General features: G+C 43.6%; 1 protein-coding gene across 1 annotated transcript in view; it reads left to right on the forward strand.

Annotated features, from left to right (window-relative positions):
• The first annotated feature begins 10,843 nt into the window (after nucleotides 1–10,843).
• ST3GAL5 (ST3 beta-galactoside alpha-2,3-sialyltransferase 5) overlaps nucleotides 10,844–20,901 on the forward strand; it is a 61,107-nt gene continuing 51,049 nt past the window's right edge. The window contains exon 1 of the mRNA XM_069977252.1: nucleotides 10,844–10,993. The gene's annotated coding sequence lies outside the window, so the exon portion shown is untranslated. The remainder of the gene's footprint in view (nucleotides 10,994–20,901) is intronic.

The following is a 20,901-nucleotide window of genomic DNA, read 5'->3' on the forward strand; positions in this document are numbered from 1 at the left end:
TATATACACATACATACACATACACATACACACACACACACACACACACACACACACACAACAATAGCATCACTTGGTCGTGAAAGGAGGGGGGGGGGGGCCCAAGTTGGCCTCTCGCACCAGGGCCCAGGAGACATTAGCTACGCCCCTGAATAGGGCTTTAATCCTTGGCTGGATAGCAGATCCATATAATACAAGGCAGGTTTGACCAAGAAGCAGCAGCCTTGTAATTCGTGTAGGGCGTGTGTTCTCTTCTCCACAATCAGGGGCGTAACTAGAAATGTCTGGGCCCCATAGCAAACTTTCCAAGAGGCCCCCCCCAACTTTTCAGAGACCAGCCGCTCCGTGACCTGGAACAGCTGGTCTCATACGCCATGTGAACATGGCCTGGCACTGCACACACACACATATATATATATATATATATATATATATCCAGCCTGGTACTGCATGTATACATCCTGTCTGGCACTGCACATATATATATATATATTTCTGAATACGATTGGGGGTTGGCCGAACCCCGTGAGGACTGTGCGTCTCGTACTGCATTGCCGCGGATCCAACTTGCATTATATATATATATATATTATATATAGATAGATCTCCAGCCTGGCACTGCATATATATATCCAGCATGGCGCTGCATATGTATATCCAGCCTGGCGCTGCATATGTATGTCCAGCCTGGCGCTGCATATGTATGTCCAGCCTGGCGCTGCATATATATATCTAGCATGGCGCTGCATATGTATATCCAGCCTGGCGCTGCATATGTATGTCCAGCCTGGCGCTGCATATGTATGTCCAGCCTGGCGCTGCATATGTATATCCAGCCTGGCGCTGCATATGTATGTCCAGCCTGGCGCTGCATATGTATATCCAGCCTGGCACTATATATATATATATATATATATATATATATATATATATAAATTTATCCAGTCTGGCACTGCATATATATATCCAGCCTGGCTCTGTATATATATATCCAGCCTGGCACTGCAAGTAAAAATGGGACAATTTGCATTATTCTATGATTGTATGCAGGGTGACTATAATGCATAAGGATGGGGGGGTCAGTCCTCCAGGAGCTGCAGCCACAGGGTAGCTTTGTATATTGACAGTGTGGGACTACAACTCCCAGTGTGATCTGTCTGTGCAATCTGTGTATCCATTGAGTCTGAGGAGGGTGGAGGGCACAGACAGCAGAGAGACCACATTGGGAGTTATAGTCCCATAATGTCACAGCACCTGCAGGAATACAAACCCGCCCCACCACACACACACACACACACACACTATAGCAATAGTAATTGCGATCGTTTTTCTTCGCTATTTATTCGCTATTGCGTTCGTATCTATTGCAAACGACCGAACGATGTCTTATTCAATGCGAACGATTGGCGAACGTTTTGCGAACGAGCAACGATAAAAATAGGTCCAGGTCTTATAAAGCGATCAACGATTTCTCGTTCGGTCGTTAATCGTTAACTACATTTCAACCGAACGATTATCGTTTAGATTCGAACGATTTAACGATAATCTGAACGATAATCGTCCGGTGGAATAGGGCCCTTACAGGAGGAGGAAGGAGCTGTCACCGAGGTCCGGCAGGAGAGGGCAGGGGGTCAGAGGTTATCATGCTTCTCCGTGCAGGCAGCTGATAGGCCAGACAGGAGAGCGGCCTCTAGCTGCAGCAGGAGGAGAGGAGTCTCCTGTCACGGCGCACTGACAGTGATAGGGGGGGGGGGAGAGAGAGAGAGAGTGAGTGTACACCAATGTTTTATCTCTCTCTCTCTCTGTATATTCTGTGATGCGGCTGTGAAGTTGGCCCGAATCACGCTGTCACAGGGGCCTAGAAGATCGCACAGTTGCACATGTTCTACCACAGGGCCCCATAGCCCCGGGCCCCATAGCCCCGGGCCCCATAGCAACGGCATACCCTGCCCCCATTGTAGCTACGCCATTGTCCACAATTTATGTCCAGATAGTGAAGATGTATTCTCTTCGCCTCATACTGTATAAAAATGAGAAGATACTGCTGGTAAGAAATAGAGATCTTAGTCCAGGATGACTCTTGTTAGGAAGGTGAATGAGGTATAGTAGAATAAGCTATAACTTACAGGAGGATTGGATTTCACCTGTCCACCTCAGGGAAGTTATTGCCTGAATAAAAGGTTTTTCAGACTTACACGTTTAACACAAGATTCTTTAACAAGTTCAAAAGAAAGGAAAGTTAATGCTGAAGGAGCCCGGATCAAATTCCAATGAGAAACTTAAGACCTGGGGGAAGCTTCTCTCCTGGAGGTTAGATATATATATATCTTTTCAAGCATCTATGCTTCACCAGAGAACAGTCATAAAAGGAACTTAGGGCAGACGCCTGCACTATAGAAGTGATAGGTCTGAGAACTACATCAAGTTACGCCAAGAATCTGAGAACGTGGAGCTTAACAGAATCAGGTTTTTGAGAGGAATTTATTTCCAAATGTTTAAAGCGTACCTGCCTCTTCAGGTGACTCTATATCTTGTCTTTCTTAACCATGTTCTATTTGCTCGCTCTTTAATCCCCCTCCCATCTTGACTTGTAAATTGATCCAAGTAATCAAGTTGTAACCAGTAAACAAAAGTAGTTTAATAATAGGAGAAGGAAGCATTTTTGTCTGATAAGATATATTACATGTCTGATAAGATATATTAGTTTTCTTTACTTGCTTGAACTATTGCTCTGTGCAAAAGTTGCTAAAATACCAGTGCCTATTAAAGCTTACTTCTTCTTCCCACAGGTAATATTACCACTTTCCCTTAACTTGGCCCTTTAAGGATCCAGGGCAGTAACCCAAGATAGATGAAGGATGGGACTGCAAGGCAGAAGATTCCGTCAGGATGACTGCCATAGTCAATCTTCCAGTTCAAGTTTTCTCAACCAAGAGAACCAACTGTACTGGGGTCAAAAAGTAAGGAGGATTCAGAATGAGGATTGTTGTCTCTGAAGTTTTTGGAGAACTTTGGAAATTATTGGAAAGGAAGAATAAGAAGAGAACATTCATACCTAGAGGGGAATTCCTCAAAAAAAAAAATCTACTTTCTATTTCTTCTTACAACTTTCATAAATTCACAAAGCTCTAGTCTTGAAAAGCATCACTTTTTTCATTTATTCACAGAATATGTGATAAGTATCTGATTGGCTCTGATCAATGGGACCCCCATGACCCCCAGATATCCTCTGCTGTAAATGAAGCTATTGGCTTTCCTTGGCAGTCACATAGCCTTGGCAGAATGCATGCTGAATCACCTCTCCTTTGAAACAGGATCATGCCGAATATGACAACACTTTGGAAAAGTTTTCAGTGATCATATGGAGACTGGAAAGCAGATTGGTTGGTGTGATGAACAAATCGGAAGTAGTTGCTCAATAACAGCTCGTATAGAATTTCTTCTAGACCTAAAGGTGCTAGATATTTAAAGGACAGTATGCACCATATCTATATAGTAGTCTGTTAAAGGAGTACTCCAGAGAAAAAAGGTTTTTCAATCCTCTGGTGTCAGAAAGTTTTACAGATTTGAAACTTACATCTATTTAAGAAACTCAAATCTTCCAATACTTATTAGCTGCTGTATGTCCAGTAGGAAGTTGTATATTCTTTCCAGTCTAACACAGTGCGCTCTGCTGCCACCTCTGTCCATGTCAGGAACTGTCCAGTGCAGGAAAGGTTTTCTATGGGAATTTCTTACTCCTCTGGACAGTTCCTGACATGGACAGAGGTGGCAGCAGAGAGCACTGTGTCAGACTAGAAAGAATACACCACTTCCTGCAGGATATACAGCAGCTGATAAATACTGGAAGAATGGGGATTTTGTTTAAATAGAAGTAAATTACAAATCTATATAACTTTCTGGAATCAATTGATTTGAAAACTATATACCCCTGAAGAACCCAAATAAAAAAAAAATTAGTTCTTCTATATTATTTTTTCCTATAAGACTCTATCAAAGTATACAATTTTCTTTGGAATAATATTGCATGTAAATACATACCTAGACACCCCTTGGTCACCTCCAAGCATTAAGTTCCAGATTCTGAAAATGAATTCTTTCTGTTTCCTTCCACTGTAATAAACTAGGGATGTGCTTATAAGCAAGTGTTTCTAAAAGGAAAGTAAACATAAGAACAATGTGAGGAAATATTTTACTGAAAGAGTAGTAGATGCTTGGAGGAACTTCCAGCAGATGTGGTTGGTAAGTCTACAGTAACTGAATGTAAACCTGCCTGGGATACACATATGGCTATCATAAGGTAAATATAGGGAGAATGTTGTAAGGGAGGACCTGACTGGGCAGATTGGGTCATTGGTTTGTTGGCTGATCGCTGCTTCTTTTACACTGGCAGATTTTTGGGACTGCCTGATAGTCAGTCTGTGTAAAAGTGCCATAAAGGGGTTTTCCAGGCAAAATAAATGAATGAACTCCCCAGAATAGGTCATCAATATCAGGTGGGTGGGGGGCCAATACCCGTCGCCCAAATGATCAACTGTTTGTCAGAGCTGTAGCTTGTGTATGCACAGTGAGGGTACAAACACACACGGCTTATACGCTGCGTATTTAATGCTGCGATACGCAGCAGATTAGATCTAAATAACTGATCACAGTATCAAATCTGCTGCGTATCTGCTGTGTGTGTTTGTACCCTTAGAGTGAGACAGAGCAAGAAGCAGACAGCTCCAAACACTGTGCAGTGGCCAAGCTGGGTTACTGCAGCTCAGCCCTCATTCACTTGAGTGGGATCTGAGCTGCAGTAACCCAGTTTGGCCACTATACAGTGTACAGAGCTGTCTGCTTCCTGCTGTGTTTCACTAAATGCAGCTTCACTGCTCTGGAAAACAGTTAATCTACAGGGATTTTGGGTGTTGGCACCCAAATGATCTGTAATTGATGACCTATCCAAATTTGCCCTGAAAACCCCTTTAAGTGATGATAGTGGTGATAGAGTAAACAGAGACTGTGTAGTACTGTGCCCTTGGTGTTAGGGTCTTGTGGGTATATTAGACCCTTTACTGAAGGATCATAATGGATTCTGAATTATAGAGACATTGCCGCACAACTAAAAATTTCAACAGCCAGGCATTGTAAGCTAACATTTCCTGTACCCACCCTTGAGTCACCAGCTCATCTGAGTAAAGAGTTCCTGAGTTTGCACGCAAAGGACTGTGTTTGTCAGGTTATTGCAATGTTATCTCCTCACCAGAACTGTCATCATGAGACCCGCTGGGGTTATCATCCCATAAATGAATGGCATAAGCCTCTTCTCACATCACGTGTTTCTCTTTCCACTGGATGCATACGTCTTATGACAAGAGAAAGCCCTGTGACTTATGAGTTTAACATATATAGCCATTGGCCCAGATTTATGAGGCATAGTTATTGTTGAGTAACTCTTATACTGCTGGGTGAGTTGGTCCCGTGAGGTACATTGTTGCTGAGATACTAAACAAATCAATACAATACATATGTATTTCCATGATCTCTGTAACCAATTTATCATCTTTCCGCCATCTTGCTCCCCCCTATCTAATCTGTCAATCACAATCAATGGTTGCACCCTGTCCCCCGAGTCTGCTGCCTTGGGGGTCACCTTTGACTCTACCCTTTCTTTTAAAGGGGTACTCCGGGCCAGCTGTATAATCCGTATCTGGCCGGGGAGGGGCTGGAAATAGAAGCCTCCGGTGACTTACCTCCCCTGTTTCAGTGCCGGCTCCCGGATAGCGCTGCCCCGTACTCCCGTGCCGCGGCCGCTTCCTGGTGTGAGCTGCAGCATAAGACGTGACATCTTAAGGCAGCTCAGCCATTCTGTGGCTGAGGCGGGACTCCGCTGGAGTACGGGGTGGTGCGATCCGGCGCTGGAACCAAGGAGGTAAGTCACTGGAGCCCCCTCCCTGGCCAGACATGGATTATACAGCTGGCCCGGAGTACCCCTTTAAACTGCACATTCATCCCCTGACCACCTCCTGCTATCTACACCTCAAAAACATTTACCGCATGCTGGTCCATGCTCTCATTATCTCCAGCTTGGACTACTGCATCCTCCTCTCTGGCCTTCCATCTAACTTCCTTGCTCCCCTCCAATCTATCCTTAACTCTGCTGCCCGACTAATCCACCTTTCCCCTCGCTTTGCCTCTGCCTCTCCCCTCTGTCAATCCCTCCACTGGCTCCCATTGCCTAACAAATTCATTTTAAATTGTTGACATAATGGCTATCCACACCCTGTCCCCTCCATATAGGTCTGACTTGATAACCCACTACCGTCCCTCACACAATTTTTGTGCTCGCCTCTTGTTCGTACCTTACTCAACCACTTGGAAGATTTTGCCTGAGCCTCCCCCATACTCTGGAACTTGCTTCTCTGACACATCCGGCTCTCATCCACCATCAAGACCTTTAAAAGTAACCTGAAAACACAACTCTTTAAACTAAGCTACAACCTACAATAACTCTGCCCCATACCAGCTGCTCTTTACCCTCCATCTTACCTTGTAGATTGTAAGCCCTTGCGGGCGGGGTCCTCTGTCCCCATGTACCAGTCTGCCATTTACCTTATTCATGTAACATGGTTTTGATTTTGTAATGTTCTGTCACCTCCTAATGCTCGTATATCCAGGATGCTTAGAATCCAGAGTGCTTTAAAAATAAATAAGAATAACAACAATGTTTGAATGTTCCCTGTGGAAGCGAAAATAAGTGTAAAATAAAGGTAAAAAAACACCAAAACATTAAAAAATTATAAAAAATTTTCATTACCTCCTCTATCCCATTTTTCATGGTGAACGGCATAAATGAAAAAAAAAAAATGTAGCAAATGCCAGAACTGTGTTCTTTTTGGTCATATTTTTGGAAAAAAATGGAATAAAAAGCAATCAAAAAGTCCTAATGAAGTGTAAAATAAAAGCAAAAATATAATATTTTTTCTTTTTCTTTAACCCCGATACGACATAGGACGTACCGGTGTGCCTTGGGTGCCTGTCCCCAGTCAACCCTGGGCGTACCGGTACGTTCTGTGTCATGAACCCTCAGCGATCGCGCTGCAGCGTGTCATTAACCCCTTAAACACCGCGGCGTTTAAGTGTAAGTGACAGGGGCAGCCCCCTGTCACTTACCGATCGGGATCCCCGCAGTGTGACTTCGGTCCCGGTCGCTTCACGGGACCACCAGAGGTCTCTTACCTTCCTCTGTGCGGTCCAATCGGCGCTCTGTTGCTTGAGTATGCCACAGGCAGGCTCAATGAGCAGAACGCCTATAACACTGACCAATGCTATGCCTATGGCATAACATTGTACAGTGTATGCAATCTAATCAGGTAAAAGTCCTCCAGGGTGACTTAAAATGTGTGTAAAAAAAAGTAAAAATGTTTTTATGAATACCCCAAAGCCCCTCCACCAATAAAAGTTAAAATCACCCCCCTTTTCCATTATATAAATAAAAAATATAAAAATAAGTAAATAAACATATTATATACCGTAGCATGCGTTATTGTCCGATCTATTAATATATAACAATCGCATCGCGAACGGTGAACGATGTAAGGGAAAAAGTGCCAGGATTACCAATTTTTTGTCACATTATATATATATATATATAAGAAAAATAAAAAGTGATCAAACGTCGGATCTTCACAAATATAGTATTAATAAAAAACAGAGATCATGGCGGAAAAAATGACACCCCATACAGCCCCACAGGTGAAAAAATAAAACGTCACAATAGGCCCATTTTATTAATAATTAATTGTAAAAAAAAAAAAAAGGATTTCATAAAAAATATATATATATAACATTAGAGAATCTGTGTACACCTGCATATGGTTGTGTTCGGGCTGACCTATAGAATAATAGTATCATGTCGCTGTTACCATATAGTGCATTACGTAGACACAGGAACCCCCCAAAAGTTACCATATTGCATTCTATTTTTACAATTACATCAATTTATATCTTCATAAATAATAATTATGGGGTTCCATCATACATGTTATGGTAGAATGAAAGACGCCATTACATAGTTCACCTATTCCCGGAATAAACAAGCCCTTACATGGCCTTGTAGATAGAAAACTGAAAGTGCTAGAGCTCTTAGAAGGGGAGGAGGAAAAAACGAAATCGCAAAAATGAAAATTTGACTGGGTCATTTTGGGTTTAGTCCTCCAAGGGTTAAAAAAAAAAAGATCAAAAGCTCACATATATCCCGGAATCTCCCTGTGGTGGGGCAGTTGTCGTCTTCCTCGTGGGGGTTTTCGACCCTTCTTTGAATCAACACAGTGGGGTTTCTCTCAGTGGTCTTCTTTCAAACTTATTAACTATGTTACTATGTACCAATAAACACTACAGATCACAGTGTTATAGGGGTCAAAAAGTTTTACATTTTTAGTAGTAAAATATCACAAAAGCCTTACACTCACCACTGTACACATTACTCCTTATTGCTGGGAGACCTCCACTGTACATTACCCCTATTGCTGGGAGACCTTCACTGTACATTACCCCTATTGCTGGGAGACCTCCACTGTACATTACCCCTATTGCTGGGAGACCTCCACTGTACATTACCCCTATTGCTGGGAGACCTCCACTGTATATTACCCCTATTGCTGGGAGACCTCCACTGTACATTACCCCTATTGCTGGGAGACCTTCACTGTACATTACCCCTATTGCTGGGAGACCTCTACTGTATATTACTCCCTATTGCTGGGAGACCTCCACTGTATATTACCCCTATTGCTGGGAGACCTCCACTGTACATTACCCCTATTGCTGGGAGACCTCCACTGTATATTACTCCCTATTGCTGGGAGACCTCCACTGTATATTACCCCTATTGCTGGGAGACCTCCACTGTATATTACCCCTATTGCTGGGAGACCTCCACTGTATATTACCCCTATTGCTGGGAGACCTCCACTGTATATTACCCCTATTGCTGGGAGACCTCCACTGTATATTACCCCTATTGCTGGGAGACCTCCACTGTATATTACTCCCTATTGCTGGGAGACCACTGTACATTACTCCCTATTGCTGGGAGACCTCCACTGTACATTACCCCTATTGCTGGGAGACCTCCACTGTATATTACCCCTATTGCTGGGAGACCTCCACTGTATATTACCCCTATTGCTGGGAGACCTCCACTGTATATTACTCCCTATTGCTGGGAGACCACTGTACATTACCCCTATTGCTGGGAGACCACTGTACATTACTCCCTATTGCTGGGAGACCTCCACTGTACATTACCCCTATTGCTGGGAGACCTCCACTGTACATTACGCCCTATTGCTGGGAGACCTCCACTGTACATTACCCCTATTGCTGGGAGACCTCCACTGTATATTACTCCCTATTGCTGGGAGACCACTGTACATTACCCCTATTGCTGGGAGACCACTGTACATTACTCCCTATTGCTGGGAGACCTCCACTGTACATTACCCCTATTGCTGGGAGACCTCCACTGTACATTACGCCCTATTGCTGGGAGACCTCCACTGTACATTACCCCTATTGCTGGGAGACCTCCACTGTATATTACCCCTATTGCTGGGAGACCACTGTATATTACCCCTTATAGCTGGGAGACCTCCACTGTACATTACCCCTATTGCTGGGAGACCTCCACTGTAAATTACTCCCTATAGCTGGGAGACCTCCACTGTACATTACCCCTATTGCTGGGAGACCTCCACTGTACATTACCCCTATTGCTGGGAGACCTCCACTGTAAATTACTCCCTATAGCTGGGAGACCTCCACTGTACATTACCCCTATTGCTGGGAGACCTCCGCTGTACATTACGCCTTATAGCTGGGAGACCTCCACTGTACATTACCCCTATTGCTGGGAGACCTCCACTGTATATTACCCCTATTGCTGGGAGACCACTGTAAATTACTCCCTATTGCTGGGAGACCTCCACTGTACATTACCCCTATTGCTGGGAGACCTCCACTGTACATTACCCCTTATAGTTGGGAGACCTTCACTGTACATTACTCCCTTATAGCTGGGAGACCTCCACTGTACATTACGCCTTATAGCTGGGAGACCTCCACTGTACATTACCCCTATTGCTGGGAGACCTCCACTGTATATTACCCCTATTGCTGGGAGACCACTGTAAATTACTCCCTATTGCTGGGAGACCTCCACTGTACATTACCCCTATTGCTGGGAGACCTCCACTGTACATTACCCCTTATAGTTGGGAGACCTTCACTGTACATTACTCCCTTATAGCTGGGAGACCTCCACTGTACATTACGCCTTATAGCTGGGTGACCTCCACTGTACATTACTCCCTATTGCTGGGAGACCTCCACTGTACATTACTCCCTATTGCTGGGAGACCTCCACTGTACATTACCCCTTATAGCTGGGAGACCTCCACTGTACATTACCCCTATTGCTGGGAGACCTCCACTGTACATTACCCCTATTGCTGGGAGACCTCTGGGGGCTCTTACGCTTACATTGCCGCCATTACTAGGAGACCTCCACCATAGATACATGCATGTTCCTAGAAGACCTCCACCCCCCTCCCTTACTGTATTTCCCATCTGCACTTCTCACATTCCTGAATAGGGGATTCAACCAAAACTAAATGCATAGGTAGACCCCCTGCTGCAGAGGGGTCTTTTCCTTCCTGTCCTATTGTATGGGACCCCCCTCCATCCAGAACTTTGTCCCTGTAGCTGTGATCCTGCACACATTGCTGAGCTCCTACCCTCTCCCCACCCCCTGCTTGCACATCTCCACCCCTATAGCCTCTCATCCTGCTGGGTGACTGGAGGCAGCATGTTGTGATGTGACTCTCTCCAGAGATGTGACTCCTCTTCTCCAGCCTCCTTCTTATTCCCATGAATCCGCTTTGCCTCTAGCACCTTTCCCTATAGCTGGATGTGAAGCCCAGGACTAACCTCACAGCCGCCCCTCATCCATGTAAGTTTACTGGTGGTCTTTCCTCCTTTAAGAAAAGTTTGAGTTCTCAGAGTTGGGGGCTGGGGTGGTCTTCACGTTCCTATGCCTCGGTCTATTGGATGTGGCTAGAAAGTGAATGAGATTTCGTAATGAGTAGAACATTTAGAGATGTAGTGGAGCTGAGTATGTCAGGGCAACTTATTGTCATATTGCGATGTGTTACATAGGACTGTACCTGTTGCTTTACATAGGACTGCAGTTAGGATCTGCCGTTAACGGCAAAGTAGCAAAACCCCAAGGACCCTATTATTGCCGGTGTAGGTTGCATTAATTTTGCGATAGATCCGACTATAGATCCTGGTTTCTAATATAATCTAAAACCACAATGTAAATGTGAACATAGCCTTAGGATCTACTACATGCATAATAAACACTGCTGAATATTCATCCTGCCTGTACGTTCCCTATTCCTGTAGGGATATATTATATTTACCAGGATACTATAATACCGGGGAGATCCGTAGCTCCCAAAGTAACATTTATAGAAGCAGAATTTTTTTTTTTTTATAGAATAAAGTTCATATAGTTTATACGATACAATAAAAACAATAAATACCGCCTCTCCTGTACAAGGAAGGTTATGTCGAAATGATGTAGAAAAAAAGTACCTATAATAACATAAAGCAAATTAGCAGAAGTCACTTTTGTGGTTTACAGAATAATTTCTCCTTAAATTTAACCCGAAGAAGAGGAAACGAAATTTCGGAAAGAAACACAATGGGGCAAATGAGTTAGAGAGCTATATGGGGTGAAAAGGATGGAGCATTGTTGGATATTTGTATGACTGATCCCTTTGTTCTCTGGAGAGGATTCTGGCAGCGGCTGAACTGAGCGTTCATGTGTATAGAGGATTTCGGGAGAGACAGCTATGTGTATGGGCACCTGATGTTGGGAATATTAGTTATAGAAATAGGTTGGAAATATGAATAAGTCCACAACCGTTTGTGATATTGTATCCCATACTTTTATAATATTATTTAATATTTGATATAGAGCAGGGGTAGGGAACCTTGGCTCTCCAGCTGTTGGAAAGCTACAACTCCCATCACGCCTGAACAGCCAAAGAAGCTTTGGCTCTCCAGGCGTGATGGGAGTTGTAGTTTTGCAATGGCTGGAGAGCCAAGGTTCCATACCCCTGATATAGGGTATCTTGTTTTGGGGGTATCCAAGACTAAAGGTTTATGTTCAGCTATCACATACACAAGAACACAGTTCATATGTTCTCAATCATACAGGGTGGGGGGGGGGGGACTCCTCCGGCTGCAGCTTATCTCTCTAAGAACAAAAGAGTCGGTCAGCTGAAATCCAACTTTTGACTAATGTGTACGGGGTCCTTAGGAACATATACTGGATTAAATATAGTTGAAATGATTATAGAATAGCTATCCTGAAAGTGTCAATGGAATTATAATCATCATTTTGGCCAACTGGACAACAGAATGGAATTGAAGTGAAGAATGAATTAAAGAAAGTTATGGGACATCCTAACCTGCTGTTCTTTGTTGTGGACATTAGGAAAATAGTGCCTTTATATGGCCCAGCCGTGTCGGTACACAGGGAGGGGGGCTGGTGGGGGGGAAAGTTTCCTTCCCAGGACACCAAATGGCCTCATTAACATACCAATTAAAATGCTGGTTTTCACATAGTAAACGTTCCCCTTTAAGGATTTATTAGAAGGTTAGGATGTCCTTTAATGTATACCGTATCAGGTTATAGAGGCTGGGTTCACAACAACGTTATAACTGCAATGCCAGATACCCCGCATGCAAAACACCACCACCGCAATGCTTCCTATCCCATCATGGTGCCCGCTCTTTTACAGGGCACTATAGTGCAGAATTTTGTCTACGATTTATTACACAATCTTCACAAAGCCAACACTTTTGTTTTGTGACTTTTGCCCTGGTGTCATGTGTTGTTGTTTTTTTTTGTTTTTTTTGCAAGCATGTGTTTTTTATCCTATAAAAGAGCCGACAATTTTTATACAATGACGTATGCCTAAGGGTAGGGTCAGTTTTGGGGAAGATAATGAAATTTTGTTCCTTTTTTTATATTCTCGATGTTGTATTATTGCCTAAAAGGAAGATATGTAATAAATTAAGTGTATAGGATAGCCATGTGTGCTGCTGTAATCCGCCATCGTTGTAGCTGTCCTCAGTATTAACAAGCATGTGTGACATTCTTACCGTGCACATAAATGTGTGTGACTGAAGCAGCAGAGCTGGGTTTGCAATGTGGCACACCTCCCCTTGAGATCACAGTTTATTCTTTGGAGTCTTATGTAGGATTCTAGGTGAATTACTATTTCTACCAGCTACAGACCACCTCAGGATATGTCTTATATTAGAGGAAGGGGGGCAGCTACGGTGACTCCATGCCTATGAGAGCTGCTCACGCGTATTAACTGAAGAGTTACACAACCACGTTAGCTCTGCTACATCAGAATGAGAAGCAGTTCGAATTTACTAGAATTGATGAGTGTTTATAGGCAGGGAGTATCACATTCACTTTCTTCAGATGAACAGTATCTTACTCATTTAGTCAGTTGTGAGGTGATATAATAACCTGTAATATGAGATGTATGTGTGAACTATTTGCATCCCCCTATACACCCCCCCCCCCCTACAATATACATTGTTAGACGTTTCCGTTTGGGTGTGTGACTGCACAAGACTAAAAGTCTTGCCGCCATCAGAGCTCTGCTATGTACACATAGCGTTACCCATAGGAACTGTATGAGTTTATAGTAAATAATTTCCCTGTCTGTATATCTGGATGCCTCCTGTTATAGCCACGTGCCCCCATGACTGGACAAAGTTAGTTATACACATACTATATCAGCCGGCAAGTGTCTCTCCCACCCCTCCATACACATGGCTGAGGAGTAACCACAATGGGGACGTCCTTTGCTATGTGTACGGCCTTTCATGTCTATGGCCATCCTTTTCTCTGTGGTGGGGCTACAGGGGTATTAAAGACTTGCTAGTGGGTTACCCCATTCAGTTAATTTTTGGCCATGCAGCCGAACCCGACAATTTAAGGCCCCCCCCTTATATACTTTAGACTTGACTATCTAAAGGCCCTATTACACAAAGCGTTTACCAGCCGTATTCGGCCAATATCAGCCAATAATCGTCTTGGCTCGTTGACAACATGTTGAAAAATCTAGATTGCACCGATATGCTGCAGTCGCTCCCATTTATACGACGGCAGTAGACCGTGGATATCTTCTATGGGCCCCCCTGCAGCTCCCCGCGCCCCCCCCCCTCCGACTCTTACCCACTCACTGTCGGGCGTGTAATAGTGCCGGCAGCGAGTGGGGAACGAGGAGTAAGCGAGCGCTGACCTGACAGGTCGGTGCTCACTTGCTCATCTGAATCACCCCGTGTAATAGGGGCTTAATGTGAATGGAGGCCTTCTGAGATTAAAGGAGACCTGTCACCCCCCGTGCCGGGGTGAAGGCCGCCCGACCCCCCGCTAGAGACCCTCATACTTACCCCTTCTCCCAAGTCCCGCACGATGTGTTTTTCATAACGATCAGTCTTTAGACGGAACGATATATCGTACGGAAAAATCGTTTTGTGATCACCTAAGCCTATCTCACACATAGGTTAAATTGGTGAAAGGCTGTTTACATGGAACGATCTGCGAATTTTTTCCGAAGGACCAACGACGATTTGAGAATTTGTTGAAAGATCAAAATGAACGATTTCTCGCTCGTCGCTTGATCGTTCGCTGCATTTACACGTACGATTATCGCTCAAATGTGATCATTATCGTGCAAATTCGAACGATAATCGTTCCGTGTAAAACCACCATAAGACAGGAACTGTCTAAACAATTAGAGGCTTTTTTATGGGGATTTGCTACTGCTCTGGACAGTTCCTGGCATTGACAGAGGGGGCAGCAGAGAGCTCTGGAAAGAATACACAGCTTCCTGCAGGACATACAGCAGCTGATAAGTACATTACAAATAGTAAATTACAAATCTATATAACTTCCTGAAACCAGTTGATTTGAAAGAAAAAGATTTTTGCAAATACATTAATTTATCAAACTTGCCTCCTGATATGCTGCTCTTTCCCTTAAAGTGTTGAGAGCTCGTTGTCTAGGTTAGCAACCACTGCTCTGCAGTAAAAGCAGTAGTCTGGTTGGTGTATATATAGCTATAGTATACATATTTTTATATTAAACAGTATATATACACATAGGGGGGAGATTTATCAAACATGGCGTAAAGTGAAACTGGCTCAGTTGCTCCTAGCAACCAATCAGATTCTGCCTTCCATTTTCCAAAGAGTCTGTGAGGAATGAAAGGTGGAATCTGATTGGTTGCTAGGGGCAACTGAGCCAGTTTCCCTTTACACCATGTTTGATAAATCTCCCCCTATATCTATACTTTATATATACACAAGATAGACCACTGCATTTAGAGCAGAGTGGTGATCGGTAACCTAGGCAATAAGCTGTCCAATGGGAGGGAAAGAGCAGCAGATCAGGAGAAGGAGGCAAATTGTATTTGCAAAAAATTGAAGAGTCCTACAAGTATAACGATGTTAGTTGAGAAAGGAATATCCCTTTAAGCCAGACACTCATTGCTTATGGTCACATGCATGGATTAGCCTGAAGTCTTTCTGTCTGGCTCTACACTCAGCCAATAATAATGTCTCCTCGACTGTATCTTTTACCGCGCTTGACAATGCAGCTCTTGTATTCCCCAGTCTTCCCCACACATAACACTGGGCCACTTGTGTATGATGCAGGGCATGTGAACTTCATGTGTTGTACGCTGGGATCAGGGGGGCTATGACCTGTACTGACCTCATTCTATTCTCCATACACAGGGCGATGCACCTGACTGAAAACTAACACTGGCTTTTTTTTTACTTTCATGTTTGTGTAATAGTTTAGAGCAAACACAAAGCAAACGCCGGCATGTCGGAGCTCTCTGGTAACCGCACATGATAAATGAGAAAATAAAAGCACATACACCATATTCTTCTTATTCCTTTAATTGGAGGTAACTTGGGGGTATGTTCTTTAAATTCTAAATTCCTTTTGACATATCATCAGGAATGTCAGAAGTTATTGATTGCAGTGGGTCTCAATGATGAGACTCTGATCAGGAGATTTATCCGTGGAAGAGAACGGCGGCTGTGAGATCCACTTCCCGCTTGCTCGCTAATTCCGACAGTTTGGCCTCATTATAGTCTATGAGGCTAAAGTGTCGGAACAAGCGAGTGACCAGAGAGTGGATGGCGCAGCTGCCACACTCTCTCCCCACCTATATCTCCTGATCACAGCGGGTCTCATCATCGAGACCCACTGTGATCAATACCTTCTGACATGCCTGATGATATGTCAAAAGTTAATTTTAATGACAGTGACCCTTTAAGTATGGATTTTCCTTGTCCAAATCCTGTTTGTTTGAGGGACATACGCCAATAATCTGCACGATCTTATATTGTCCTGTTAGCTATAAACGTTAGGGTCCTATTACGCGAAACGATTTTTAACGATTAACGACTAACGATAAACAATCGCAAACGAGATTGTTTTTCGTTATACTGCGTTTACACGAAGCGATAATTCGCCCAATCGATCGTTTAACGATTTTGAAGCAACGATTTGGCTTTTATAACGATCAGCGTTTAGACGAATAAATCGTTAGAAAAATCTTAAGAAAATTCGTAAGAAAAATCGTTAATGCAATCGTTTTTAAGATTGCTTAAGCCCATCTTTTACATAGGGTGAATCTTTGAAAGACCGTTTACACGAAACAATCTGTGAATTTTTAGCAAACGATGAACGACAATTTGAGAACACGTTGAAAGATCAAAATGAACGATTTTTCGCTCATCGCTTGATCGGTTGCTGTGTTTACACGGAACAATGATCGCTCAGATGCGATCGTTATTGTGAAAATTCGAACGATAATCGTTCCGTATAAATGCAGCATTAACCTGAAATTGTTCACCATATTACACAGAACGATAATCGTTAGCTACGATCGTTACTATGATCGTTATTGCGATCGTTACTATGATCGTTTATTACATCTGATCCCAGCAAAACAATGGACAATGTGCAATTACACTGAACGATTAGTAAACAAATGCCGAACTTGAGTGAACGAATATGGAATTACAGCTAACAATTTGCGAACAATTAACGATAATTTTAGGTTCAGATCTAAATCAACGATCAACGACATACGAACAATTTTTCGGTCGTTGCCTGCAATTACACAGAACGATTATCATTTAAATACGAACGATTTAACGATTTTTCGCTCGATAATCGTCCCGTGTAATAGGGCCCTTAGATGTGCCGAGAGACATGTTGTGGCTTCTGTAATTATTGGTATTCTTCTGTATGAAACTGTAATTTGAGGAAGTTTTAGCTGATTGTATGAAGATAAATAAGAAAGAGAGATAAGATATTATTGAAGGAAACTACTGACTGTCTATGAGGACTCCCTGCAAATAACACATTTTCAGGCATAGTCAGACAAACTTCAGGTTAACAGGATCCAGTCTGAGCCTTGGGGTTATTATCCTGTAAACCTACACTATAGAAATTGCATTTTGGCTTTCTTAAGGCTGCCTGAAAAACATGGATACAGCTGTAGGCTGTATCCGTATTTTCCAGGACTCCCCAGGGCTGCATCCACTGGTAATCAAATGCCGAACAATTGGACTCTAGCATGCTCAATTGCGTTCATCTCTAGCCCATATACATTAATTCACCATCCCATAAAGGCAGACCATGCCACTGCTTTGGTCCATAGGTCCCTCGACCCTTTAACTGAGCATTTATGATGAATGCTCACAGTTAAATGCTGACTGACAGAGCAAGAAACCATTGGCTCCCCGCCCTGACAGTTTCTCTTATAGCTGGCATTACACCTCCAGCCACAAAAACATTCCCCTCTTACACTTACTGAACTGGCCCAGTGCAGTTTCCCGGGGAGCTGGAAGAATGAATGAACATGAGTATGTGTGTGTGTGTGTGTGTGTGTGTGTGTGTGTGTGTGTGGGGGGGGTTCCATACAGGATTCATGGGCAACAGTGTTTTTGCTATGAGGCCCCTATGATGATGCTAGGAGTAGAAAGAGTAGAAAGAGCAGATGATTGAATCTACATAGACAACTCTTCCTGTTGACCCCATGCTGGGGCTGATAACATATGTGCAGACTGGATAATGGGGACACTGCACCCCTAGGAGGATGGTGTAGAAGCTGTAGAGGCCCCCTGCAGGGTTCTGACCACTGCCACAGCCAGCCATGGGGAGGGGGAGGGCAGCTTCCCACACTGAGGTACAGTATAAGAGATACAAGATATAAGATATAAGAGAGGGTTGTTGTTGAGGTTGTAGTTGATCTATGAGGATCTGAGAGGAGCTGATGTGAGCATAGCATCTCTGTAAGTTGGCGGAGAAGCCATTGCTCAGAGGGGTGGGGTTGTTGACCTGTTCCGGACTATATTGCTGTGGTTATCTCTGCTAAACAGACCTCACTGCTTTCCTATCTCTCGTTTTGTTGAATATGCAGAACATATCTAGTATTTGTCCCATCACAGGCTGTATGGAATTTGACCACTGAACCCTTTTGTTCTTTGAGAGATAAGCTGATGCTAAAGCTTGTTGATTGAACGATCGTTCGGCTGATAATTATTGAAGGTGTATGGGCATCCTTACGCTGCGTTTACACGGAACGATTATCGTTCGAATTTGCACGATAACGATCGAATTTGAACGATAATCGTACGTGTAAACGCAGCGAACGATCAAACGACGTGCGAGAAATCGTTCATTTTGATCTTACAACATGTTCTTAAGTCGTCATTCGCAAAAAAATCACAGATCGTTCCGTGTAAACAGTCGTTCACCGATTTAACCTATGTGCGAGATAGGCTTAAGCGATCGCAAAACGATTTTTTTGTATAATATATCGTTCCGTCTAAACACTGATCGTTATAAAAAAAAATTGTTACTTCGAAATCGTTAATTGTACGATCGGGCGAATTATCGCTCCGTGTAAACGCAGCGTAAGAAACCATAAGCTCTGTTTAAGGAGCCCAAATAGCAATTATACATCTCCTAACCATAATAACCAAGTGTATAGCTTCAAATGAATAGGAAAAAACAGGAGATAACCTTGCTTAACCTTGATTTCCCGCATGTTAGAGCCTTGCAGAGAACACGTGTTCATTCCTTGCTGAATTCTTCCACGTTTGGCTATGGAACAGTGGAGCTGAGACAAGGGGGAGGATTTATCAATCTTTTTGTCTAAAAGTAGCCATACAGATTACATATGTGCTCGGTGGCAGCGACCAACCATTTATTGTCTAGAGGGCCTCTTGACTCCTCACAGATGAGGTCTGGTAAAAGAAGGATCGGGCATGTTGGATTTATTCTCCTTTTGTTTTTGGAGAATAACAATGCACATACAATTTATACCCTCAGAAAACATAGTTGCGTGTTCAAATGACAACAGTCTTAAAGGGGTTATCCAGTCTTGAACGCTTTCTTCCAGAAACATCACCTCTCCTGTCCCCAGGCTATGTTCACACTACGTAAGTGATCAAGTGTTGTTGATCAAGGCCGTGATTACTACGGTATTTACATAGTGCTGCCGTTGAAGGAATCCCGGGATCACCAGGATCCAGTAGCGGATTATAAAAGGGGCGTTCCGGGCGGCAGCCTGGGGCCCTGAGCTCCTGTGGGGCCCATGACCACCCAAAAAGACTTATACTTTCAGTGGTGTACTGTCTCCTGGCTACACTTCCGCCATGATTTGCAAAAAAATCACAGTTTTTTTATGGCAATATTGCACAAATCAGGACATCATGACATTATCTATGCTGTACTATGAACGCCAGGCTAGTGCCGCCATAGTTACAGTGGGGTTTGGGGGCCCAGGCTTGGTGAACAGCCCGGGGCCTATGGTAAAGTTAATCTGCCCCTGCCAGGATCCCTAGCGGCTCCGCAAGAAACTGACATGTCAGTTCACACAAGAGACCCTGTCAGTTCACACAATGGAGTGTGTGGCTCCGGCCACACGCTCCATTGTGTGCAGCGGGAAATTCGGATGCGGGCGCAGAGGGATTCGCCCGAATCCAAATTCAGTGGAGGTAAAGATAATCCGGCCAGTACTGCAGTTCTGGCCAGGATGATCTTTTTTGACACTGGCCGGTCTCTTACAGAATGGGAACATGGCCTCAGTTTGGGTGTGGGGTTTGCAACTCAGTTCCATTGAAGTAAATTGAGTTGATTTGCAGTATCGCACGCAACCTGAGGACAGGGGTGGTGCTGTTTTCACTAGAAAATAGCTGTGCTTTTTCTCATCCTGGATAATAGCCAGGAGGGGGGGAGGCTCCTGCTGCAGCAAGTTGTTTTATAAGAGACAATAAAAGACGAACCAGTGGAATATTACTGCACCCGCATTTTCTATATTTAATGATAAAATATAGCATTTCCTGTAACTGAGGCTTTCTTCTCAGAACATCTGTTATTGTGGTTGCTCACGTAAAAAGCATTGTTTGTGCTTTTTTTTTTTTTAAGTTTTGGAAAGAAAAATTCTGTATCAGTAAAATTACAGTATGTTAAAAGAGGGGTTTCAGTGCTAGAATAATGGGGGTCTATCTGGTACTACAGGTTTACCCCATAAGAGTGACCGGGGCAGAGCTGTTATACCAGACACATCCACTACCAAACTTAGTAGATTTGGTGGACTCATTAGTCACCGATCAGAGGGAGTCAGACCCCCCTTTTATTACATATTATTCTTAAATAAGCCATCAGTGTAATTGTCCCAGACAATCCACCAATAGTATGGGGGTGTATGGGGGTTTCCCAACCCCCCATCG

This window comes from Dendropsophus ebraccatus, chromosome 7 (assembly GCF_027789765.1).
Source record: "Dendropsophus ebraccatus isolate aDenEbr1 chromosome 7, aDenEbr1.pat, whole genome shotgun sequence".
Classification (NCBI taxonomy): Eukaryota; Metazoa; Chordata; class Amphibia; order Anura; family Hylidae; genus Dendropsophus; species Dendropsophus ebraccatus.